The following is a 19140-nucleotide window of genomic DNA, read 5'->3' on the forward strand; positions in this document are numbered from 1 at the left end:
TCGCAGTACAATTTTAGCGTGAGATTTAATATTATCGTCTCTTATATTCAAGACTGATTGATTGTTTATACATACGGCGTTATGTCGTTAAACGTCGTGAACTTCACCGGCCACTCATACTCCATTGTGTACTTTACAATATGTTTGTTTACACGTACTTTTAGCCCGCTACTGTAGGGATTTCGAAATGATGGCTAAGTAATCGCGTATGCGTTATTTAAATTAAAGCGATTATTTTAGAAAGCACGCGCATACATATACATGTAAATGAGGAGGCGAATGATTTAGTAATCGAAGAAGGAGATATCGCTTATGGCTTAAGTGCTAATTGAATATTCGATCATAAAAAAAGTTAACACCTTATTCTAATGAATCAGTGATACGAGCAGATGTATTATATAAATATTTATAGATTGTTTTATCACTATTATAGCATTTAAATATTAATAAACCAATATTAATAATTTCGATATTTATATACTAACTTTTTTTTTTTTTTCATTTAACGGCTTTTTTTTTTTTTTTTTTACCAAAATAATCGATGAATCTAATTAAGTTAATCATAAATTAAAGATTAAATAATAATATGCAACTTTAACGACAACCCTAACGAATAATACAATAGAGAAGTAAATACATTTTAGATAATATTAGTAAATATTTTTAATGTCTAATTTCATCATTTTTTTTTTTTTTTTTTTTTTTTTTTTTTTTTTTTTTTTTTTTTTTTTTTTTTTTTTTTTTTTTTTTTTTTTTTATTATAAATTCTTCAACCAGACAGTAAAACAATATAGGAAACCAAATTAACTAGTAAGTTAGTGGATGAATTACGTAACTGAGATTTTCCAACACTTTGACGAATACGTGATGCCTAAATAGCCACCTCCATTATCATCTCACTGGCAAATGATTAAAATTTATTTAAATTATATAATAAAGTGGTGGTAATTTTTGTTGTTGTTGTTGTTGTTGTTGTTGTTGTTGTTGTTGTTGTTAATCTTTTTAGGATATTCAACCTTTTCATTCTCTTTGATTTACTTTCAATTTCATGCGCAGTCTATAACATCGACTCGATCAACAAATTCACATTGGTTCTTCCTTATTTTATTTTCTACTTTCAATAATCGCGAAATTTCTAACAAATACGATTCACGTTTAATTTTGCCATTAAGGTATGACAAGAGTTCAGTAACCTAACGCTTTTAACATTGAAATTTGAATTATTCGTGCTACGTAATCGTGTACTTATATTCCAACGTCAAACAATTAATTACTATGACAAAGACATAAATAAAAATAATATAATATGTTAGAAAATAGTGTCATTTGATTATGCATTTTCCGTACAATTATAAATCTCCTCAATGACGATTTATTGTATTATTATTTGTATTATCTAATTCATTATAGCACAATATAATTTAAGAGTTTGTCGAGTGCAATTTTCTGCTGCCTTCAATGGTTCTCTATTTATTTTGCTTGAGATTGTAGTGGTAATCCGTATCGATGACTACCTGTGTAGCATCTGCGTCGATCTAAGTAATGAACAATACCTGTAATAAAACTACACACGTGAGATGTTTTGTATTTACCCTTGCGTGATATTGACTTTTTTCGCATTTGATACCCTCCGATCTTTTGTTAGAAGTTTCTTTTTAAAACGAAACTCACCCTTTCACCGCAGAGTCGGAATAATCCTTTAATATAAAGAATTACACGATGTAACGGTTTGTGTTTGCGGTATTTTTTTCTTCTTATGTAATTCACTAAGCATTATTCTTCGTTTCCGTACTTATGTAATTAGATTCGAATTTTTTCCATTTTATTTATCTGCCTATACATATGTATGTATATTTAAGTAATGATACATAGATATATAGATAGATAGATAAAATCATCACTAATATGTTATCCACTTGCTAGAAATATTTTATTTATCACAAGCATCTTCAATACGCACATTACGCAATTAAGAGTTTAGAGATTTAATCAGCACTTTCTGTATTTGATAAATACTTATATTACGCAATCATTGTAAATTATTTTGAAGCAATCCTCTCGTTGATCTATCCCATTTCCTTTATACCGCTTGCAACTACGTTTAACGTACTGGTGTAACTACATATTGTCGTGGATAGTCATAAAGTGATTGCGTTGCTTCAACTCCCGAGTTTATTTTGTCCCGAAGTCATCTAACTTGGATTCGTCATTACGTCTGCGGCTGCACTTTCGAGGAAACAAGTAGTCTGAGACAGCGAATCGCTCTCCATTCACGTTTTATCTAAATATAGCTTAACGTTAACCATCATTAACTCGTGAATTTTTATAATGAGATTAGGGCTAAAAACGGACCACGCGAGCAGCGCTCAAATATCCCCCCGAGCCACGTCGTCGATTTATTTTATTATCCTACTGTCAAATGATGTCGTCCGTCAATTGAAGTTTTCCAAATCATGGGCCGCCGCTTTTTCACATCGCCATACGTATGCCTCAAAATTGATATTCTATTGGTGAAGCGCGAGCCGGAGCGCGAGCACGTGCTTACTAAAACATTCATAACAAATGTAAAAGAATTCAATGGCCCTCCGAATTCACTAATAATGTAACCATCCAGTTTCGTAAGCTAGGTTGGCCGAGCGGTCTAAGGCGCCAGATTTAAGCTCTGGTTCCCGTCTGGGAGCGTGGGTTCGAACCCCACACTTAGCAAAATATTTTTTTTTTAATTTAATTTTTATCGCTAGTTTTCTATCCATAAAGGCCTCTCTCTATCTCGCATATCTATTCCCACTTGTTTTCTTATTATAATTAATCTTTCGATTTTTTATATTTTTGATAAATTTTTAAATATATATATTCTGGCGTCTGCGCATTATATACATTCGCTCCAATTGATGGTGGAAAGTTTTTATTCGTTTGAGAAAATCCTAATCATTTTCATTCGTATTTCTCTGACTAATGTATGTCCGGATTGTCAATATGTATTATCGCTTCGATATTTCGCTACTTTGCATATAATAATAATATATGTAATACACTTGAAAAACAGATGAAAAACGGTTATCAATTGTTCGTCACGATGTAATAAATATTTTTATTTAAAAATGTTGATCAATCCAATGATCTTTAATACCTGTAAGATTAAAATTTATTATTGGATATTTCAAAGTGAAATACCGTTTGTTGTGATTCTTAATAAGTTCATGGCTCACATACACCGTTAATGCCTTTTTTATTTTACTTTTACCGTTATATTCTTCATCATCATCATCATCATCATCTTCTTCTTCTTCTTCTTTTTGTTTTGTTTTTGTTTTGTTTTACCTAAATATGCACATATTTAATTATTATCGTTTAAGTGAGTACCTCGTTAGAATATATTGTATATTTATAAAGATACATCGTGATTAAATGCGTAGTAATGCCGTGGTTGTACGAAATTTCATGAGAAACAAAGTAAAATAAAAAAAAAAAAAAAAAAATAACTAGTCTGCTAAACGATTTATTTAGTAGTGGTTTCTTAATTTTTCAATTCAATTTGCAAAATGAAAAGCGTTCAATAAACATGGAAAATGCACTTGAAATGTAATAGTCGATACTAAAAGCAACGCGAAAGCTTTTTATATTCGACAAAGACGATTGTTTAACATTCTTAAAGTAGAAGTAAAAGTAAGGAGGAGATAAAAGACATGGCGGAGCAAGAGTGAGATGACGTGTTATCACGGGAAGAGTTGAATCGAACGGAAGATCTACGAGCTGAATAGTAGTTGAGTTGGCATTTGGCAAAGAGATAATGGATGCGGGCGACAAGATTTGGGCATTCGTATAGCCGACACTGCCTGTCAAATCATTCCCAAATGCATTAAATGCGTTTCTTTTTTACGATTTATCAAAGCCGCTCACTACCGGCTTACCAGTATTTCATAAAATATACCAATGACTTACGTCGTAATCTATATCATTTATGATTACATAACGTAAGATGTAGCCTTTGCGATGAGCCAATAATATGACTGAAACTCATCTCTGGGCAATGAAAAAGGAATACTAAGAAGTTAGCGTAAGAATTAATTTATATAGTCTTGGTTAGTTGAACAAGTTTTATGATGGAGATCAGGCGTCACGTAACTGACAATTGCCGATCATTTTACCAGCACTAAAAGCGACATTTATTTCGCGACGCCACATTCGCGGCTCAGAGGTACATGCGCTAAACGTTGCGCATTTGAAATAGATTACATGGCGGCGGCACTGTACCGCAAAGCCCCACATTATATTGCTTGTATAAACGTTCAAAGCGTTAATTCACGTGTCACCGTACGCGCACGAGGTCACCCGTCCCTTAAATATCGATGCACGCCCAGGATTCATTATGGGCTCTGACACTTTTTGCTTTCGTCGTAGCGCTTCGTTCGAGCGATTTTATTTTCCAAACGTGTTAATTTGCTGCCGAGGTCGTGAGGGCTTTTTAAATTACTTATTTTGCTTTTTTCTGGTTGTGGTAGTGGACGAGGATGTGATAAGGCCAGGGTAGCCTCTACAAAGTCCCATCAATTTGTTAAAACATGTTACATTTGCCGAACTTTTATAAATAGTTAATTGTAGTTGGCTGGCGGCTCTGCGCTCATAATTTTTATTCGTCTACGTGGCTTTTTATATATTAAATGGTCATTGAAAGTTGAAAGTGAAATAAGGTATTAACCGTCCAATTTTACTTTTCCACGTTTGTTACGGTCTTGCGAAGCCATTCGTAAGTTGCCCATGTTGGAGGATTTTTAACAAATATAATTCACCAATTACTATCGCATTTAGCAATTTATGCGTAAGTAGCTGCAAATAGACGCAAGTTTTATCATATAAATTAGAAATATAAAATGAAATTACGAATTTAAACGATGTGTATGTTGTATTTTCTTTCTTTCTTTTTAATATTATTTAGAAGTAGGTGAGCATAGCGCACAATAATTTCGTACATTAATCGTTTAATCGAAATATTAAAGACACTCCTCAAGACGACATTTTATTTAATATTTCATTTATTAAAGCTAGAATAAATAAAATTCAGTTACACTTCATCGTAATTACTTTTTAAAAAATTACACACGCACGCACACACGCATGCACACACGCACACATTTCTGTATGAATAAATTCTTATAAAAAATTCTTCCTTAATTTATATATTAACATAATTAATTATATTTTAAACGTACTTCCGTATGTTTACTACTATCTCGTATAAACTAGTGATAATATTATTACATTTTTATTAGGACATCGCATTACATTATTATTTAAAACTAATTACGCTAGGCTTTCTTTTTTCTTTATAAACTTTATTATTATATTTACTAAGATATGAATGATTTATTAAAAATTTTTACTAGTAAGTATTATTATTCTTTCATTCATATAAGTGAAAATGAATTGTTTAGATCTTTTTTAAACAATAGCAGCAATTTACTCGTTAAGGATTACATTTAAATAAGTGCCGGAAAAAATGCCATTGAGACTGTCCAGACGGATGATCAATCCGGATTAAGATCAATAAACGAGCAGCATTATTATCGTCGTCGGCACAAAAACGATTAGCCTTATCACAAAGCCACTCGACCGCTCGGATTTAACGACATTGTAACATAATATCCTTAACAGCTGACATTCGCCTCGCGCTCGAACTCGGACCTCGAATCCAGGGAGAATCGCCAGGTCGTATCGAGCTGCGCTTTCGTCGCAGTCGGTCCATAAGTTTTTCTTTTTCTCAGCGTACGGCTGACTTCTTGAACATTGAGATTCGGCCTCGCGGGCTGAAAATGCCGGCGCCTCGAGGTCGCCAAGCTCTCGTCAGGTCGTCCCTTTTTCAGTATCCGCTTGGTTTCGCGGAACACGCTGCCGGGGAACAACGCTGCGGGCGTGTCGCGCGCATCTCGACGCCGTGACAGGAGGAGGACGCGTTTCCTGGCGATGCTCCTGGGATCGGCGAGTCCATCGGCGGATATTCGGCTCTGGGAGGAATCGGCACGTCGGCGGCGACTTGCATGCCAACGTTATTTATTGGCTGCTCGAGCGAGCTCCGGATTTTATTTTCGAGCGACCGCGTCACGAGGATAAGAAACGGGTGAGTTACATTAGCCGCCTCCTCCTGGCCAATGGGCTTCATTCTTATTATTTATTTCTGCTTTAAAGATTATTATTCGAGGAATGGGGAGGGGGAGGGCTAGAACGTTTCTTACGAGTTAAGAAAAATAATTTAATGAGTCTCTTACCACGGGCACTTATCGCTGTATTATAGAGAAGTCGAGGCTCTGTTGCAGCCAAGTTTTTCCGATCGATTTATTGCAAAATTCATCGTTATGGTACGTTACAGTTGAAATAAGCAAGGATTACGTCATCTGTGCTGTAAAACGAGATTTTTCTCCCGATCAAATAGCAACGGTAATAGGCATAACTGACATTATTATTGAAATTATTATTTTTGAAAAATTGAAATTATCGTAATTTTGTAAAGTTTCATTATAGTAAATTGTAAATTCATCCGATATTCAACGACAAATGCATAAGATATTTTCTAGGTACTTGATGTTTTAATTTTTTTTTTTTTTTTTTTTTTTTTTTTTTGTTTTTAGACGTTACGCTTGTCGTCACTCTATCTATTCCAATTACAATGATAAATCCTGTCTATATTCGGCCCGTATTTACGCGTTAACTAGGTTAACCGTTATCTCGAATAAACTTTGAAATGACAAATAAACTTGGATTTTTTAAGAATACATGATAAATTAATGATAAAAAGTTTTGAAAACGGTTTTCTTGAAATTATTCGAAAGAATTAGTCACACTTAAATATTTATTTCATCGAAAACTTTAAAGATTATATTAATACACTCGTTTAAAGTTTTAGATAAAAATTTACTATTACGTAAGCGAAGACTGCATTTGAACTTTGTAAAATATTCAAGGAGAAGAATTATATTTGATAATTAATTTAAGTATGGCGGAGCTTGTTAATTACATGATATCACCTATATGTACGCACACTTTTACATATACGTACGCACCACATATTATATATACATATATAATGTCGTTATAGCGCAGTGAAAAAAAGCAGTATTAGATGTAGCTGTGTGTGCGTGTATCTTAATATATTTATGAAATAGAGAAAACATTTACATATTTACAACACGAATTCAAGAAGAATAAAGTCTTAATAAAGTAAATGCTGCTTAGAATACCTTTAATTACATTAAAAAATTTGTCGAGCTAATAAAAACTCACGAGCATGAGTTATAGTAAGTAAATTGGTAAAGAAAAATCTTGTCCTGATATGTAACAAAGAGTCTTTTATGTGAAAGATGTTCAGCTAAGGACTAAAGAGTAATTAGTTGTCTTTTGATATGTATTATCTGTATAGCTCATCCCTAGACTCTCGACCCTCGTCATTATATAATCTAGAAGTTTTCTTTAGCAGACTTAACGCGTGTTGAACCATACCCTTTTTTCATATCCTTGAGATCGTTAAAAAATTGTTTCAGCGTTAAATTTAATAGCTCGTAAATGTAAAAGGTAACGATAGTATAAAAATTAATTTTAGCACTTTGTAAATTTATTTCAATGCAACGATGCTCTTTGCTTGTGAAATTGTTTATCGTACGACATTTGTATAACAACAACAACAACAACAACAACAACAACAACAACAACAACAAGACATTTCAAGAGAAATTGCATGTCTTATTAATTAAAATGAATATTGAATTTAGTGAGAGCATAAAATAGAATTGAGATACGCGTATGAATTACTTTTATAAATGCAATTTATAAAATTATTTTCATAAATTAACGTTTATTTAGTATTTTATTTTTTTTTTTGTATGTATTGTAACATTATGCATATTGCATAATGCGATATTATATGCATATGTTGAGTGTAAATATGTAAAACATAATCTAATAATTCTTCGTTACAATTAAAATTATGGTATCGATATTTATATTTAATAAGCAGATAATGAATGAATTTTCCTTATTTATAATATTGATATTATTAACTATCTCGTTGGCGTAGATACTTTTGCTCGAGTCGATTCTTTTCTATTAAACATTTGATCAAATTCATAGTATAATCAGGATAGTAGAATTTTCTTATTTACCCGTGGTGCGCTCAAGATTCATATCTTACGTAATAATAAATATTACTTACAGATAATAAAATTTGCAAAAGTACATTGAACTCGTAGAATAAAAGTAATGTGTAAAAAAGCTTTCAGTTCCAAGTGACGCTAGATTAAGCAATTATTAAGTAAAAAGAAAAGAAAAAAAGAACAAGAAGTAGAAGAGAGAAAAAGAAATCTAGGTATCTGATAATGCAGTTGCTTACGATTTACTTAATTTATATTCTTAGCAGCGCCGTGAGCTGTAAAATTAAAAAAGGAATACTGTCGGGCGAGAAAATTATTCCTCGCGAATAATGAATGAAATGGCGCGTGGCGCGAGTCACTTTCGTTAATTTCTTAAGAAAACCTCCGCTGCGTAACGAGCTTAATGGTAAAACGGGAAAACGGCAAAACTTGGAAACTCTGCATAGAGGAACCACGATGAATGGTTTCCGTTTCCGTTGACACTCCATTTGCACGGGGAAGGCGCGCTACACGGTAATGCCCGGCCGAAATGTATAATTCGATCCGCAATCGTCGCGACGTCGTCTGAAAGGCAGCGACTATGAACTTTCTTGCTGTGAGTTCATGCAAGATAAGGCAATTTATATAGCGACAAGGGGATCCTCGCGAAATTCTCCATTAATAGGAGCTCGGGCTGGATGTGTCGATTTGCCGCCCTCTGTGGCAAATTTTCAACAGTATCCAACCGGGTGTCACTGGAACGAGCGATGCTGACGTCACATCCGCGACCTTACCGCCAAGGTGCTTTGAGCTGTATGTCGATTTATCAATTTTTTAAACGATTCGCAACTTTTTGGTGGTTTTATTTAATAGTTTTGATTTAATACTAAATATCGCCGAGCAATAATAATAAAAGAAATTGTGATCGTTGGTGGTTGTTTAGGTAAGAAGAATGTTGTCGAGTATGTAGAGTTTGGATGAATTAAAATTTGCTTTTATTTATACTTTATATATACGTATACTGACAATATATAATATTTGGCAATTTATATTACATATGGTCACTATATATATTATGTATTTGCCATATTTATGAAACAAAAATATTTACTTTGGTTAAAGTTGTCGTTATTGATCATAAATTGAAATTGAATTTTATATATTAAAGAAGATTGTTTTCTTTGAGTTTATCACTTAACTGCTATGAGATATAGTGCCAATATTTTAGGCTGACGAATACTGAAGAAGGTTTTCTTCTCTTATCGCTTGCAATTTGTGTAAATATTATGAATTGCCAAGATCCTTGGCATTCTGATAGACTTTGGTATCCTAACAACCACCGCATTTACTAATCTAAACATCCTGAAAATAATAGACATGTAAATTTAAGGAGGAGCTCGTAGTTGGATTGTTTTTTCTTTTCTTTAAATTTTCAATGCCTGTGTAATGCGACAACGGTTAATAATTAAATGTTAAATCTGATTCTGTATTTTGTTAAAATGTTTTTTTTTTTTTTTTTCTTTATATTTCAACGATACAAGTAGTGACGATAAAGTTGATAAAGTACATTGTTAATATCCATGAATATTAATGTTATTAGATAAATTTGGAATGGAATTTCCTTTCGAAGCGAATAAATTAAAAAAAAAAAAACAAAAAAAACAAACTTATAGTATGATTCAAAATCAATTTTATTTTAAATATAAACATTTAGATTTATATTTAATGACGAAGTGTATAATTTGTATTTGATAATAAAGAGGAAAAGACTAAGCTTCACTCACAGCCTCTCACTCCCACGCCTATGGACTTAAATTATCCTTTAAACGATAATCTTTGCAGAATGTCGTCCGTCACGTTCTTTTAAACTTTTAGAACAATCGAAATGCTCATTCAACTGCAAAGTTATTCTTACACAAACACAAATTTTTTTACTTTCATTTGGCTTTTTATTTATTTATTTATTTATATGTATAATTATATCATTTCTCCAATGTCTTGAAATATAAATTTTATCTCCGCCATTTTTCATCGTTAGTATGGCTTTTATAAAAATCTGGCATTTTTTTTTACACTTTTCCCCTCGACTACGAGTAGTGTAAGACAAGTTTTTCCGAGTCCCAGAGGCGCACGTATATCCAGCAGTATAATTTCCTCAGATTCCCCTTTTCCTCTCTTCAAATTGACAAATTGAGTATTTTGACCTGGTCTGCTTCCCCACTGTTCCTTATAATATTCCTTCAAGGACCGAGAATAATAATCACTCGACCTTCCATCTCTTTTATAATCTGCTAGAATATTAAACAACAATTCTACACGATATTTACATTTAAAGCTATAATAAAGTGGTTTTTAAATTTGACGGGCCAAGCAATGGTAGAGGCAGTTCATTCTTAAATTAAAGAATTATAACTAAGCATATGCATTTCGTTTGGTAATATTCGAATTAGATCGCTACTCTTCTCGTTAGTTTATGCATTATCGACCGTTGTTGTCTGGTTAGTCTCTCCTTCTCTTCTTTAGATGCATAGGTCCTTGACGCTTAGCAGGCAAAGGGATACAATAAAATGCAGGTCAAAAGCGTACTGGAGCCATCATACAAAGGAGCACTGTTCCTCGTTATTCTCCAACCGTTGAATATATGTAAATTTCTCGCGTATTCCAATACTAATTATGTTTTATGATATTCCAAGTATGTAAAACATTTCTATTGTTAGTCCTACGAAAATGCCTTCTCATTATTGAAGAAGCCAGTCGTGTTACTAGTATCTCTCGTATATTGAAACATTCGCTCATATAATACCAACGAATGCATGCAAACTGATATATATATATATATATATATATATATATATATAAAAATTAAGAAAAAGAAACAAAAGAAAATTGTTTCCGTGTTCTTAAAAAGTATCAGCTATATTTTCGTGCGCCTGGGAACATCGAGGTTGTTGCGTTCGTTCGTTGAATCGATATCTCAGAAAATAGGTATTCCATTTATATTATAGGGTAAAATCCTGCAGGCTTAGCACACGAATATTAATCCTTAGTCGTCGCTGCATCGTGTCAGTCAGTGGAAAAATTCAAGACCCCGGAGCGTTTCATCAATTCGACGACGTAATGCATGTAGAAAGAGGCTCAGCTTTCATTCAGAGGTCGTGATGAGGCGTTCATAAGCAGAGGAGAAAGGACGACTATGGAGATCAAAAAAGCGCGGGCACATAGGAAAGCCAGATCTCGTAAAGAGAAGAAGCGAGCGGTCCCGCGAGATTTCCTTACGAACTCCATCGGCCCTCTCTCTCTCTCTCTCTCTCTCTCTCTCTCTCACGTGCACACACATACACTTTGTCTGTCGTAGACGGACAGGGGCTACAAAAGTGCAGCGAAAGGATTTAAAGCCTTTGACTTTGCGAGGGAAAAAATTAGCTGTTTGGAGCGATCCGCGCGTTATTAGCCGCTAAGGGTCGTTTCATGTTCCCAGCGGCTAATTGTTTTCCTACGGACGCGGCGCTCCTGTCTTTACGGCCGATACATCAAAGTGACGCATCCGCGAGGGAAAGAGTTCGATGCAATTGCACGTGGATTGAGATGAGACTGAGCGTTGAATCTATGTTGTGTCTTTCATTACGCGTCTCTTCTCTGCTCTTGCGCGCACTCGCCTTTTGTTTACGCTGCGGTGAATTCGCTGGCGTACCTACCGACGCAAATTTTGCAAACACTCCGCTCAGCACAAGGAGTTTGCTGAAAAGCGCCTTTAATAATTAACGGTGACAATGTCATCGAGCGTTGCTTTTTATTTCAGCCAGCGCCGCACCGTTTTGCATTGCTACTACCACAGATATTTCGCCTTTAATTATATTAGCGACTGATGTACGTATTTTGCGAATTTATTCGTCGTAAGTGAGCGTCTTATGGAATATTAATTTGGAATATTAACGTATTGAAGTGTCGCGCGACTATGGCTAAAAATTTGCATTTTGACCCACAAGTATTCCAACAGCTACATTCCCGTGCGCTCCTGTTTATTTACACTTATCCTTTTATATTTATCCTTTATTAAATATAAAGAATTTTTTTAATACGTTTCACTCTTCAACCACAAATCTTCCTTCCTTCGCTCTGCATGCATTCCTAAATAAAATAAAGTCTGCTTTACTTAGCATTCGACGATTATTATCGTCAGCTAATGAATATATGTCCCTGACTTACGTAACACATTTTAAAGTAATTATAATCATCATCTGTTATGTAATACTTTAATAGATATATTCCTATTGCCGTTGTCCGCCCCGTTAATGCATGCAAAGCTCATCCAACCGCACTTACGTTCGCCGAGTTCTTACCTAACCTCAATAATAATAAACGACTGACCAGAATGGCTAACACCATAGAAATAAAATAAAAGAAAGCTAGCCACATTGACGAAATGGTAGGAATATTGTGTGAAAAAAGTGCAATTTTTCGCAATTTTTCTATTTATCACGTTCATAATATCACAATTTACATAAACAGTATCTTAAATGCAAAAAATAGCTCTTTGACGTTGGTTGATTAAAGTGCACTTGGCAGGCAAACTCTAGATCTTCCTCGCAGGATTTAAGAAACAAATATTATCTCAAAGTGGTACAATTTCAAAGAGCCCATCCATCCATCCATCCATCCATCCATCCATCCATCCATCCATCCATCCAATAGATATTTTACGCACATGAGAAAGACATCGATGAGAAAAATACTAAGGCCCGAATAGCCCGTGTATTCGACAAGGGGGACTGGGTAGGGCCTTGTAAGGCGACCACATTACCAACTCAATAACACTCACACTAAGCAGAAGGAATAGCGGTCAAAAGCGACTGCACGGAAGGAGCTTCCTTCCTTGCTGCGAAGTTAGCTCGGCTCGTGGGAGAGACGCACAGCCGCCGGCAGCGAAGGATAATAACCGAAGGAGGTATCTACCTTATGTCCTCGTCTTCACCTACACGCACGCAGGTCGTGGGTTAATCGAGGCATTTGCACTCGCCGAAGCGAGAGTAACACGCGGCGTCGACGAAGGCCGGGCGCATCGCAGCCGAAACACTAATCAGGGACCCCACTCTTAAGATTATTAAAATCGTCGGCTAAAGCTTCAAAGTCCTCAAAGGGTTAATTATCCTACGGGATGTTTATGGCTGGCTTGCCGCCACTCCCCGGGGACGAGGCACACGAGCACAATGGGGGCCGAGGGCCTGGAGGAGGCCGACAGGATTGTTAGCCGGAGCGACCGCCAAAGTACCGAGGACGCGGCTCCCCGATTGGGAGTCTTCGTTTCTTAGAGCCGTTGGCGCGGCTCAACTTCGCGAGTTTCGGACTCGACGCAACGAGCATTTATTCGTGCCCCACCACCACGTGGGCAAAGCGGCTCGCGAATTGCGTTCCAGGACTCTCGCGAAAACGCAGCGAGACGATTATTCACGAGGAGCGACGGGCAAGCTGCGATTGACACTGAGAGAGAGAGAGAGAGAGAGAGAGAGAGTGAGCAACAACGAGAACACTTTCCTCTCTTTCATTTTTCATACTTCTACTTTTGTTTTTTTTTTTTATTTGTTTTTTTTGTTTTGCTTTTGTTTTTTATTTTCTGGTTATTGCGTCAAGTCCTACGACGCAGATGGAATTTAGCAAAGAAAAAGGCTTCCACGTGGATTTCATGTCTTATTGGTTGTAATGGAAGTGCAAAACATATTTAAAGGCTACAAGAAGGCATTAAGGCGTAATGGCTCCTCGGGCACGAGCCTTGGGGATTGTAACAACGAAAGTATAAAATAGCGGATCGGTTGAGTGACTCCGGCAGCACTCTCGAGCAGCGCAATAAGAAATAAGCAAAGGGCATAAATAAATACGGCACGGCATTGCCAATGGGAATCGCGCGATGTCAAAATAAATGCTTACCATCTAAGCCGAGCGCGTCGTCCTTACGAGGCGGTCGTCCGTCTAATCGAAAAGCAACGGAGATACTCAGTCATAAAAGTGCCGCATACCACCGAGCACTCAGCTCCTCCGCCTCCCACGGCAGAAATATGCCAATATCCACGATAACTAAGACCGCTAGTCGCGGCGGACCGAAAAACTGGTAAATGGCCGGAACGCCAGAGGGGGACGGGGGAGCGACGGTCGAAGGGCGTCGCGGTGCTATCGCCAGCGAGTCCAAGCACTTACCGAGTGCCAAGCGCGTACTTGGGACGGACGGAGTGTACCCGGCGCTGTTGGTAATCGCGGCCCCTAGGACAGCCACTACGAGCCGCTGATAAAGAGCTAATAAAGGAGTCCGTGCTACGTAGCCGCGCACGCGCATTCACGCGGCCACGGCCTTTTTTAATTAAGCGATGCTCGCCACGTGATTTTCGATTAGAGTCCAACGTTTCTTTTAATGACGGAGCCGACATTAAAAGCAAGGCGCAGCGTTGAAAAATCTCTGGCACTGCGGCTCGGTGATGGCTGCGCGCGCGCAGCCCGCCGTAAGTGCGTGCGTAAATGCTGAGAAAAGCGGGGGAATAAAATTGACAAGAAGCGGATAAGATAATTAAAGGTATTAGCAAGTATATTGATGATAAATCAAAGGAGGATTGGAGAGTTTGGATTCTTTCTTAAAGGACGACTTTATGGCATTGATTCTTAAATTGCCAAGTGAAATGGAAAGGCATAGAGGCCATTGAACCTTTCACGACAAAATCGAACGTTTCTTCGAAAACGGATGCGTCGAAACGTTTTCGCTTAATAAGCTGAAACGCCTGCGAGAGCAATTTCCCATCGATTATCGAGTGGAGAAAATAATGTAAAGGTAGGACAATTGGATGTTTGTTCGAATGCGCGATGAGAGTTTGAATCAAGAGAGTGAAAAGATTAAACGCTTTAGGAAGATTGAAGGGAACAAAAAATTTACGACCTCTATATTATACGATTTGAGTAAATTTTAATCATTCGCCGGTGAGATGATAATGGAGGTGACTTTTCTCGCTTTACGTATTCGTCAATGTAGTGGCAAGTTTGAAATATCATGATAATCATCTTTACGACGTACAAACGTTTGAAAATCTCTCATTTATTTTCACTTGCTTTTTGCAATGCCGTTTTATAATGTGAAATCAATTTTTAGGATGAAGAAATGAAGAAAGCCAGAGACACTCGCACACCAGACTATAAAGAATGATAATAAAACGTATAAAATGCTTTCCAATACCAATAATTACTAATAAATAACGACGAACATACAACCAACAATAATAATGATAAATTACAGTATTATTAAGATGTTTTTAATCAAGTGGAGTAGTGGGTCCAATGTTTTTATTATTGGAAAATATTGTACGAGATAATAATGGCGAAGTCTCGAAGAAGCGTAAAAATAGTTATGCTATTACTACACTTTTATCGTAAAATTTATCGCAATGAATTGTTCAATAATTCAACCAAAACTTCCAACATTATTTCCAACAGATTTTACAATTTTGATGAATTTAATGTCACAGTCTTTGCTTTTTAGACTTAAAGTTTTCAAAGATTACAATTCAAAATTAGTGTGTACCGAGGTCTTTAATAATGATCTATTGAAAGTTAATATGGCGAATTTGACATTTCGTGCAACGACAATGAGTTCCTCCCGATAATAGGACATAAAATTCATTATCAATTAATGTAAAATTTCCATGACTTTATTACCAATTGTATATTTAATGATCTAGCGGAACGATTCACTTCTTTGTTGTAACTTACAGGCACTATATTTTAACCAATAATCCTCTACATTGGATTCTGCATTCGAAAATACTAACAACAATTCCAGCAACTATTTGCAAAAAAATTCCATGTAGTATTTAAGTAAAGGAAAGCCGCTCGGCTTTTCGAACGTAAAAATGAAAAAGCCAATCCGTCCTATTATAAGCGGAGTGAGTAAAGTGCATTTACAGGGAGATGAAATATCTGGCAGACCGATAGGATTGCCCGTCCACGGTAAAATCTTCCGCGCTATCGTAGAGTCGCCTTAAGAGGCTAAAGAACGACTTCTACAATCGAAAGCTCGCGCTTAGTGTCGTGTAAGCGATAAGGAGATACGAGTAGTCGTCTAGCTTGCGGACGCATTAAGCTCCGCTCGTCCAAGACTCATGGGAAAATCACCTGTGCTAAATACCTCCGCCATTCGAGCGACCAGCAAAGGGTTTTAGCGCCGGACTGAAAAGTTTTCCCGTAAGCGAGGAGCTTCAGCCGCAATCGCTCAACTTTTAAAGAATCGGCGAAATCACTTTACTCGATTCATAATGAAGCTTTACGTTTCGTCGCATATCGCCGCGTAGCTTCACTTATTTTTATCAACCCATGTATTATAACCACCCATTCACGCCCGACGTATAATTGATGAGCTTTGAAGGATCTTTGGAATAAAACAGTTTTTTTCTATGCTCGATCTGCGTATCTTTAAATGTTTTTCATTTTTCATTTTCAATCCCATAAGGTTATTTAGTGCCGTAGTAAAGCATAGGAAACTGAATATTATTTATGAGCTTCAACTGCAAAATTTCTGTTAATTATATATATTTTTTGTTGCATACTGTTATATAATTTCTATGATCAATACTTTGAATATTATTCTTTAATACTTTTTTTCATTAAAATAGTTTATTTACTTGATAAGTGTAGTATATAATAAATATTGTAAATAAAGATTTACGTACTTATATATACAATTTGAATAATATGTATATAATCACAACGGATAAATATATAAATTTAAAATGATGCAAGTCTATGCGCAGATAAGTGCAAGGACGTACGACATAAATGAATCGCACACGATAATTTAGTAAATTCTATAATTTTCTGTTTCTAATGAAATTTAAATCTGCATCGGCTTAAACATTCTATACAATCCTCAATTTCGCTGATTATAATTCCCCTGATTCTTATCTTTCTCTCTCTCTCTCTCAATCTCGACTCTTTGTCGATAATTCATTCTGCCAGTACAATTTAATACAAATATTTCTCTGCGATTATATTCTTTTGAAAAAATGTGCAAATATGCGAGTTGCAGATTTTTCAACACATGTCCGAGAATTCAGGAGACGAGAGAGGAACGACTTTTTTGAATCATTAATTTCGCGAGTGCATAAAAACAAGTGAGTGGGCCCTTAAAAGTCAGTACATCGTGCGCATGAAGCATCGTTGAATCTTAAAATCTAATGTTTACGACACTCTTACTATTTATGTATGTAAAAATATTTGAAAAAGAAGCTTTAACACTTGTAAACATCTTTTATGACTAATAACTCGTTAACTTCGCAAAATGTAGTTGATACATTCGGATACGTACTCAACATACATACTAAGTCCTCTAATTTACATAAGATGGATCAGTGTCCTTTATGCCAAGTTTCAATCCTCTCGTACTTTTTCTTCACTTGCATGTTACACGTCCTCTTACGATAGACGCTTTGAAACTGCATTAATTTCATTTTAATCTTTCGAGCTACGCGCAGAAGCGAAGGCTCTCCCTCTCCCTCCCTCTCTCTCTCTCTCTCTCTCTCTCTCTCTCTCTCTCTCTCGTTCATGAAAAACATTCGGCAATTTGGAGGGCAAAATTTTACTATGCAAGATAAACACGACAGGCGTTACATTAATTCTCTCCCCCTTTACCTCACGACTTCACAACACACCGCACGGTCGTGTTCTTATATAAGAAGTGTTTCCAACTGGCTCAGTCCAATACTCAAGCGAAAAACTCTTTTCCGTAAAAAGCGGCGACGGATCTGAAAAAGTTCTTTCGATTCCATATCGCGCACCAGATAAACGCTCCACCCCGAGGCGCGTAATGAGGATAATGATTGAGCGTCACTGGTGACTGGGAAACGTCAACGCAAACGTCCCCCTCCCCCCCTCCCCCCACCGACAAACCGACGCGTAGTCCGAGGATCTCGGGTTTAAGCACCGATCTGCCCTCGCCATTCCTCCCCGGCTGCTCCCATATAAGGAACGAATTACGCAAAATTACGAGATAGCGGGCTCTTGGTATTATAGGGGCAAGGCCGCGCGCTCGAGATCCGCCCCGATCGTGTACGAAAAGGTCTCTTATCAGGCTGTAGAAAGGCCCGGCGGAGTAGTAGCTGCAGCCCACTAAACGTTCCCTAAATGAATCGTTAATCGTTAAGTGCCGTGGGGGAGGAGTACGGCGAGCATTAAGCCGCGCGAGCCCCGAGCTTATACGACTCGCTTATAAACCGGAAATACGCGAGAGAAATGCCATACGTACGTGTTCGAATCGCGTCGTGTCGCGTCCCGTCGCTTCGTTCGTTGGTTCGTTCGTTTCGGCTATTCCTCGGCTATGGATCTTCCGGGCGATAAAGTCCCCGTATGTGCTAGCGCCCGGTCACTCGCTTCTTTATTGTTCCTACTTGTGCGCTTACGAGCTATTCTAGGATGGAATCGATTTCCGAAAGCTTCGAATCGTCAAGGATTTAATACCGTGCTGACGGAATATCATCAGCCGGTTTAACAATAATGGTGCTCGAGAGTGACCGCCTATTACAATGATTTTCTTCTAAATGAAAATCTTTATCCTCTCAAATCGTACTGGATACTTAAAAATCTTCTTAAATTCTTCCGCAATGGACGAGCGACGAGATCTTTCTGTATAATAATCTCATTTCTGTGGTAGAGTTTTTCTTCGTTTTTTTTCTTCTTCTTCTTCTTTTTCAAAGAATCCGTCCGTGTCAACACGAACGTGCACGAAGGAAAGGAACAAGAAGAACAGAAGAACTATAGGAAATGGGAGAAAAAGTTTTAGCTCCAACAGTTCGGGCAGTATTATTGCTTGATGATTATTTTTTCTTTTTTTTTTCCTTCAATTTTAAAATACTTTTATATTACTTAGTAAATATTTGAAATATATTATACATTTAATTTAACCATCTCTTCAATTTCTCTATTAATTGCATCATTATTTCTTTGTTACTTAATGCCCAGAATATCGATACTTATAGAACAAGAACACAAAAAAAAAAAA

The 19140-nt window shown here is 36.5% G+C and overlaps 1 non-coding gene across 1 annotated transcript; it reads left to right on the forward strand.

Annotated features, from left to right (window-relative positions):
• Window positions 1–2622: 2622 nt before the first annotated feature.
• TRNAL-UAA (transfer RNA leucine (anticodon UAA)) lies at window positions 2623–2706 on the forward strand. The gene has a single exon. It is a non-coding gene; the product is annotated as a tRNA-Leu (tRNA).
• Window positions 2707–19140: the final 16434 nt, after the last annotated feature.

This window comes from Ceratosolen solmsi, unplaced genomic scaffold, assembly GCF_000503995.2.
Source record: "Ceratosolen solmsi marchali unplaced genomic scaffold, CerSol_1.0 scaffold2, whole genome shotgun sequence".
NCBI classification, from domain to species: Eukaryota; Metazoa; Arthropoda; class Insecta; order Hymenoptera; family Agaonidae; genus Ceratosolen; species Ceratosolen solmsi.